The 8,767-nt window shown below is 44.3% G+C and overlaps 1 protein-coding gene across 2 annotated transcripts in view; it reads left to right on the top strand.

Moving 5' to 3' along the window:
* The first annotated feature begins 6,106 nt into the window (after nt 1-6,106).
* GLCE (glucuronic acid epimerase) overlaps nt 6,107-8,767 on the top strand; it is a 107,648-nt gene continuing 104,987 nt past the window's right edge. Inside the window, exon 1 of one of the 2 annotated variants that reach the window (XM_081289897.1) lies at nt 6,107-6,329. The gene's annotated coding sequence lies outside the window, so the exon portion shown is untranslated. The remainder of the gene's footprint in view (nt 6,330-8,767) is intronic. The other variant, XM_081289896.1, reaches the window with a different exon arrangement.

The following is an 8,767-nucleotide window of genomic DNA, read 5'->3' as shown; positions in this document are numbered from 1 at the left end:
TTGGAGTTGGCTGCAGAATAAAGTTCACATAGATTCTGCTCGGCCTTCAAGCCCTTCTGTGATCGGACCCTGACCTATAATTCTGTATTAACTTACCCTCTGTGGTGAGTTGCTTATTCCATCAGATGTTTTTTTCTTCCACAAGAAGAAACGAGTTTTTGTTTACATTGTTTACTCCATCTAAAAATGCTCCCTGCTCTTCTGTTTATCAAGCTTCTACCCAGTTTAAGAGTATAACTTGCCGGGCGTGGTGGCACACATTTGTAATCCCAGTAGCTGGGGAGTCTGGGACAGGAAGATTGTGAGTTCAAAGCCAGCCTCAGCAATGGTGAGGCACTAAGCAACTCAGTGAGACCCTGTCTCTAAATGAATTACAAAATAGAGCTGGGGATGTGGCTCAGTGGTCAAGTGCCCCTGAATTCAATCCCTGCTCCACCCCACCACCTCCAATAAAAAAAAAAAAAGTATACTTCATTTCCCACCTTCTTTGTATAACAGTCCCTGGTCACTATCGTTGGGACTCTTTCAGGTACAAGTACAGAGTCAATCTCAAATAGGTTTAAGTAAAAACAACTTACTACGTGCAAGGTATTGTATATTTCTGATTCTCATCTAGTTCAATTGGCTTTTTTTCAACCCCAAAGGAAAATTACCAGAAAGGTAACAAATATCTCAGGTTTCCTCTGAGAACCATGCAACTTCCTTCATGCAGTTCTGGGGGCTGACCCCACCATCAGTTCCAGGGATGGAAGTTTTTCCTTTTTTGGGAAGGTCCTCTCTCCATCTGCTCTCTTCTTCCTTCTGTTCCTCATAGGAACTATGGCTCATAGCTTGCATTCTTCACAATGCTTTATACTTTGCAGCTATCCAATATTTGTTGATTATATTTGACAGTAAGGGGTTGAAGGAAGGGTGGAGAACTAAGATTTTCTCTGGGTTCTTATGGTTCAGACTTAATTTTTGCCCTCAATGCTAAAGAAAATGGAAGGTTTACAACACATTCGTGTTATGGTCATTTGAGCTATGAAGATGCAAATACAGGCTAGGGTTGTGGCTCAGTGATGGAGCACTTGCCTAGCATGTGTGAGGCACTGGGTTTGATTCTCATCACTGCATATAAATAAAATAAAGGTCCATTGACAACTAAAAAATATTTTAAAAAGATGCAAATACATCTCAAATATATTTTCTTAGCTGTAGCTCATTTCCTGGTCAACTTGTAAAGTTATTTGATGCTTTTGTTGTATGTATGGCTAATCTATGTGGCTCTTATATATGTAAAATGAAGTTAGATGTGCAACATACCTAACTTGGATAATTGGTTTCCTTTTTATGTGGATTTCCTCACTTTTAATTTAATAAGAGAATTTGTCCTCTCACTGAATCTTAATTCACAGTGGTAAGTCTTCAGAAATATATATTATATTATAGAATTCAATCTCCTGCTGTCAAATACACTTTATTCTCACATGGACACTTTATGTTGTCAGGATGTCAATTATTTTGACAGGATCCTGAAAGATGGTGTTTTCACATTTTTATTCTTAGCTAATATGGATAGGTAAGAGAATGTTTTCCCCCTCTGTTTTCATAGAAACATATACTTTCCCACAAGATTGGATGAAAGTGGTATGTTTGTAAAGCACTCTAAGCTTTGGGGAGGAAAAGGTTTCCCTACTGCTCAAGACCTACTATTAACTGCCTCCAAATGGCTCCACAGTTGTTGTTATCTCCAATTGCTGTAATGCTCAGAAGGGTCTGAATCTTAAGGCACTGGAAATGCCTTTGTTTCCACCAAGAATGACTTCTTCTACTTTCTTTTGGCATACTGCCACTTGCATTTTGTATGTAGTAAGTTATGGCTACTGATCCATTGTCCTTTGCTCTTTGGTTAATGTTAGTACCTGATGATTAGTAGGCTGTGAGTTTGTCGGGTATTTTATTTCAGGAGTAGGAGCAGACTGAAACTATTCTCAACACTCTTGTGTTAGCCATCGATTATTGCATAACAAGTGATCTCAAAATAAAGTGTCTTTAAACTATAGACATTTATAAACTCACACAGCTTCTTTGAGGAATATGAGAGAGGCTGGGGGCATGTGTGTTCTGGCTCAGGGTCTCTCATGAGGTGATATCAAGGTGTTGGCCCCAGGTTATAGGCTTAACTTGGCTGTACTAGACTTTCCAAGATAGTTTACTTACACAGGTATTAGCTGGAGGCCTAAGTTTCTGGATTCTTCTTCAATGTCTTTATGCTTTGGTTACTCCAGAGTGTGTGACCAAAGAAATTAAGGAAGAAGCTTTAGTGCCTCTCATAACCATCTTATAAGTCACACACTATCATTTCTGCTGTATTCTATTCAGTAGAAGTGAGTCACTAGGTCTAGCCCAGGCACAGTGGGGGAGGGAATTAATTAAGCTTCACTTCTTGAGAAGTGTATCAAATAATTTTGGGATATATTTTTAAACAGTTCTATTGATTTCCCCCTCTCTGTGACTGGCTATCTGCAATACACAAACCAAAGTCAAGGATTTAATCAAGGGTCAGCAAATGGAAAGATGAATACTGCTCCCTTAATCTTAGGATAATTCACACAGAATTTCAGCCTTCCAATCTAACCAAATAGGTATCCCCCAACTCTAAAAGGAAGGAAGAGAAGTTGAATTGGAGAGTCAGATTTCTTCTTCCAGTTTTTCAAACAATATTGTCTTATGAGGTCCTTGTGAATATGGAGTTGCCAGGAGGTAGCTATTTCCAATGTACACTCGGTAAAGCTTCAGAACAGAGACTTAGATGAATAGGTCAGAATAAGGTAGCAGTGGCCATAACTTAGTAAGAAGCACACAGGTTCTGTTCTGCTGCTGGTTGGCAAAGACCAGTCACAGATGGTGACAGTGAGGCTATGAGTAGACAGACCCCAGTGCTCGGATCAAGCAAGTGCCAATGCCTCACACTAAAATCATCTGCAGCACCACTGAGAAGTATGTAGGATCCATGAGCAGAATTCTAAGCTTGGATCTCTAAAACAGAGACCAAAGTTGCTCTGGCCCCTTGGTGGCTTTCAGCACAAAACACCAAGAAGGGAGCACTTGGTAACAGATGGAGAGGATGCAGGAACAGAGCGTGACTGTCAGGCCACAGAATGACACATCGTGCCATAAAGACAGATGGTGAGAGGGTGCCCCCATGAGCAGTGGCTTGCTGCCTTTTCAGTACTCACACTGCCTGTCTACCCTTCACATTGGGGCCTCCTCAAGAGTTTCTACTCCCAAAGCATTTTTATTTAGAAGTCAAATGTAAGTGTGCCAAGCTTTAGTTCAGGCTGAGAACACTTCATACCTTTCTTGTTTTCTCACATTTACTGTCACATAGATTTCTGATACACTAATTAATAAGGTAATCTTATGCGATGATATAATTTATGAGACTGAGTATTGGAGAAAAGATGCCCATAAGATATAGAGTTTTCTTTCTAGTATATTCCTGCCATTAGGACAAGAGCCAAGAGGGTGGGAAGCATACAATACACACAGATTTTTGTTTCAAGATACAGATAGAACCTACTTGTCATTATTTTAAAAAATTCATTGGATCTGCTAGTACCAAACATAGAGGCAGACAGGAGGGGTCTGCCTTTAAAGGGCTCTACTCTGGTTCTTCTCTAGCTGCATTCCTACTTACGGAAGAGGAGTTCATTAAGCCAAGGAATGTGCCCACCTGGAACTGACTGGAGTTGACTTGACACTTTGTACTTCACTCCAGGTGCTCAGCAGTAAGAATTCCCTGCCTAAAGACCCAGAGTACACTTTCAGAACCTCGGTGGGCTTCTCTCTAGATCCTGAGATATATATACCCCTGAACATGTGGAATGCCCATGAAATGACTATTTTGGAGGTAGAGAAGTGGAACTAGAGCTTGGACATGTGGGCTGGAGTCTCCACGTTGGGGTTACCTTATAATTTGGGACTGCACTGACTAAGGGAAATAATGGGAAAAGGCTGCCCTGGTGGGGACCATCTCTCCTTAACCTACCTTCCCCCCCACCCCCCCCAGCAGGGTACTGTGAGAAGTCCCATACCAGAATTCTAAATCCCAACATGGTCTTTCAAGTTGTTATCAAAGTATATTTGTAAAAGGATATAATTTTTTTGTGTGTGTGTGGTGCTGGGGATTGAACCCAGGGTCTTGTGCATGCAAGGAAAGCACTCTACCAACAGAGCTATATCCCCAGCCCAAGGATATAATTTTTTAAAGTCTACAGTTTATTATTTGTTTTATAACTTTGACATATTTAGACATTTGATATGTGGGCCTCCAAGAGTAACTTATTCCTGGGTTCTACAAATGCTAGGGTTGGTCCTGGTTTCCCATTTAATACAAAATCAAGCCAAATCAAAGTGGCTTGGTATTTAACGCCTTTTACTCTTTAATTCCTTTCTGATCTGATCTCCCACTACTTTTCTATAGGAATCTATCTACCAAACTGGCCAACTCACAGGCTCAGCCCTCATGCTTTTCTCTGTGCTTAGGTTCACATCATTTCTCCCCGAAGGCCTCCATTTCTACCCTATATTTGTATGGTCAACCCACTGTCTTTCCATTCAATTCAAGACTCACAGCCATGACTCCCCCCTCTGGACTCTTCTAACAGTTTTTGTCTGAGCCAATTATTGTCACTAAAGTGTGCAACTGTGTATTATGCACAAGGTGTGGTTATAAGTATAGGTATACATCAATACCCAACAGTTTTCAAACCAAGAAAGGTGACTGGGGAAAAAAGATAAAAGAGTATCTAGAGATTCAAAAGGTGAATAGCCAGATACTAAAGAAGCCAGTCAGCATTGCCAGTTGCAGAAAGGTTAAAGATGGCCCCAAGTAGACCACCAATAGGAAAGAGGTTTTTTGAAACCATTGACAGCAGCAGACTGTGTGGGCAAAAGCAACATTGTAGCAGAGAAAAATAAGAGATGAAAAAGTGGAGACAGTAAATATACTTTAATGTTTCTTAAAAAGAGTGATTCTCAGAAGAAAGGAGATAGGGCAGGTTGAGTGGGTAGAAGAGGTAAGGTGGTTTTGTTCTGTTCAAAGGTTGGGGGAGACTGAGTATATCTGTGGGAGAAAGGAGTCAATTGATAATCTGGAAAGCTGATTAAACCAAGTCTGGGCATGGCTGCGATCCTGTGCACAGGTGCAGGGGTTAACCTTGATGAGGAGAAAGAGCACTTGCTGTGGTAAAACCGGAAAGGAGAGGAAGATGAATGAAGGCTACAGGATAGGCATAATAATGAAGAGTCTAGACTTAAGTGTAAAGGGATTGGCTCTCATTGTAGAGGAAAGGTTAAAAAAACCCAAGTTTCTGGGGCCCGTCCAAATTTCATGTATTTAAATATCACAGTCTTCATTCATTCCTTTCATATGTATTCAGTGCTCTGCGTGTGCCAAACACTATTGGCCACTTGGGTCTACAACGTTACTTTTCATATAATTTGGGAATTTGTTATGTTGGTGACTCAAGTGAGATTTTTTACTCTATAGGAAGGCTCTAAGTAGAAACAAATGCATGAATCACAGGAGTCCTTTGTCAAACCAGATGTCCCGGGCAGGGGCTTGGAAAACATGGGCATCTTAACAATTGTCACCCTGTTTGTAGTAGAGAGGGAGAAGAGGCCGAAATGGGGGAAAGAGGGGAGTTTTAATCTGAATTAAATGGAAGTTACTAGGCGGGCAACCCAAGGCAGATACACATTCAACCTGGAAGATAAGAAATCCCCGCGCTACTTCAGGTCTCGCTGTTATCAAAGGTGAGCCTCGTTTATCCCAGTGTAGGACCGGCCGACTAGTTCCCCAAACCATGTGTATCTACGGCGGCCGAGCAGAACCAAACGCTAGCAAGGCACGTCATCCATACCTCGCCCCCAAAGTCCATCTCCTCCGACTACTTCAGGTCTCTGCTACCTTTGCCCGTGGGTTATTGATAAAGGGTGGGGCGGATCACCTTTCCTCTCGTACAATAGGTCACAGAAGGTTTCGAGTCCCTCCTCCTGCGCTGCCGCCAACAGGCTGCCGGCGCTGTCACTCGAGGAGCGGCCGCGGCCGCCCCTCGCCGCGGCCCCGCCCCTCGCCGTGGCGGCGATCTCGCGGGAAGAGCGGCGGGCACGGCGGTGGCTTGGTCTCCCGGTTGCGCGCGGAGCTGGAGGTCTCTCCTCACACCAGCGCTTCCTCGCCGAGAGGCTGGAGCTGCGGCACCGCAGGCCTGGGCCACCGTTTACCTGCCGCCTCCTTTTCCTTCTCAGGGCTCCCAGTCTGCTTGCCACCCGACGCTGCTCAGGTGAGGAAGCCCAGCGCGCGTCTCCGCGGAGGAGCGGTCCAGGAGCGGCGACACGGAGCCGCCGGGGCAGGCGGGCTCCCGACGGGGGCGGCTCCTGGGGCTGCGCTGCGCTGCCTGGTGGGCGCGAGGCTTAGCGGGGCTCTGGAGTGCGGTGGGCGAGGAGGCGCTGCCGTGGGATCCGGGGGCGGGCGCCGAAGCGCGGTTTAGCGGGTGAGGGGACTCTCGAGGTGAGGGGGAGGTTTGTTGGGGGTCCTGGAGCTCTTCTGGCTTTGAGTGGGGGTGAATGGCGGCAAAGAGGGTCCCTGGTGTTCGGGGTCGGGGGAGATTTGTCAGGTCTTAAGATTCCTTGAGGTGGTGTAGCGGGGTTCCGGGTCAAGGGGACTGTTGATTGGGGTCTTGGGCTGTTTGGGGGCAGTGGAAGCAGTTTAGGAAGGTTCCAGGTGTCCGGGGGCAGATCACTGGGGGTATGTCCTTTGAGCGGTGGGGGGCGTCTTCGCATTCCTGAGATAAAGAAGCAGAGTGTCAGGGTTCCGGGGAGAGGGGTGTGTTTATCGCTGTCTCGGGACCCAGAGGGCGGTGTATCTATCTGTTCCGCAAGGGAGGCCGCCTTGGTCCGTGGCTGGGGCCGAAGGGTGTCCCGCCGGTACCAGAGAATATACTGGGGTTTCTACTTTGCCCAGAGGGTGGCGGTAACTGGGCTTGGTCCCCAGCCTTTTCTTTTTTAGCGGGGCGGGGGGGGGATGGGGGGGCGACCGGGCTAGATAGTGGGTCCCTTGGCGATCTAGCAGCGTGGGCGCGGTTCAGCAGGCGCTGAGTCTCCTGGGGACCCAAGGGAGCTTTCCTGGCTTCCTTCTTGAGCTGGCCCAATTGACTGCCAGTGGCTGTTAAGCATCCTGAAACGGTTTCGATCTGGTCACTCTAGATGAGATTTACTCAATTTTTAGTTGGAGGATTGACCCGTATTGTTGCCTAGTTGTTGAATTAGTGGGTTTGTTCTGCAGTTCTCTTTTCTCTGCTCTGGGATCCCTGTGGGGGCGCGCTGGACTCTCTGGAGCTGTGGGAGCTGGAGAGTGGCAGTACCTTTAACTGGGCATGTGGTCTGTAGGTTCTGTAGGAGGCACGTGTCCGCGGGTTCAGCGAAGATACAGCTCCCAAGCAACTGGAAATTGCTAAGGGCGAGGAAGGCTGTGTGATCTTGGCTTTCCTTCCTAGGTAGTCTGCTTTGATGATCCTACATTTTTAGATCTGTCCTGAAGTCTTGCCTGAGTGTAGGCAGAATTAAGTAGTGCTGGAAACGTGTGTTCTGACTTCTGTGTTCTTTGAAAAACATTTGTGGAGAGAGACAAGTTTAGCTTCCAAAAAAAAAAAAAAAAAAACCCGTATTGGAATTTGAAGCCCTAAAACTAGATCTTTGCAAAAGCATCTTTTGCAACCTGTTAAGGATGGCTAACAGAGCTCTTTTACAGAATCTTGCTTAACAGTTTTATTGTGAAGGTGTATTTAGTTTTGGGTCTTAAAGAGTTCTTGGTGACTAGCCCAATTTAGGTGAGATTTAAATAACTGACCTGTAAAGTATAAATCAAAAGTCTGGCATTTACCTGGCATTTCTTCTCCTTAGGGAGTCTATTGTGACAGACAGTGGGGCCTCTACCTATAATAGTTCTGTAAATTTGTAATCTGGGATAAAGGACAAATTTGACTATGCAAAAGCAAAGTCTGCCTCAGACTTTTTCTTATTGACAGCTTTTTTAAAAGGACATTTTATTTCATCTTAGAATCAGAGAGTAGGGATAACATACTGAATTTTTGAATTTTGCAAACATTTTTTTAAAAACAAGGGAATGATGTGCAGGAATATTTAACTCTTTGAGGGGCTTAAAGTAGGTTTTTGTTGTTCAAACTAAAATATCTGCTTGGCTTTTCAGCCATCAAGACCCATCAGTTGAGCAGGTATTTAACACTGTGGCCCCCAGAACTCTTAAGTATATCCTCCTGCCCCCCCACCCCCACCCCCTGATTTTTAAGAGAAAGACAAATGATAAATTAAGCAGATTTTAGAAACATGGCTTTCATGACTGCTAAGTAAGGATAGAATTATCAATCAAATATTTGATTATATGCTTTGTGTCACAACATTGAAGGTACAGTGATTTTAGCAGTCACCTAACCAACATCAAAAGGGAGACAAATAAAATAAACAACTTGTAATGATGCTAAGAAAGAAGTATACAGAGAACTTGGGATTCAACTATTTTTTAAAGTATGAGTGGTAATATAATTGATGTCTGTCACAATCACCAAAACCCAAGCAAGGTAGTGCTCTACTTTCTGAATTATTAATGAGAGAGTAAATTATTATAAGAGTTTGGGTGTTATATATTAATTTCTTAAAGATACTTCTGTATGTAAGTATAAGAAAGTCTGTAAGGATGCACATC

Source organism: Spermophilus citellus (genome assembly GCF_964194105.1).
Source record: "Spermophilus citellus genome assembly, chromosome: 4".
Taxonomy (NCBI): domain Eukaryota; kingdom Metazoa; phylum Chordata; class Mammalia; order Rodentia; family Sciuridae; genus Spermophilus; species Spermophilus citellus.
The sequence above is the reverse complement of the archived record's forward strand: the minus strand, read 5'-3'. Positions and strand labels throughout refer to the sequence as shown.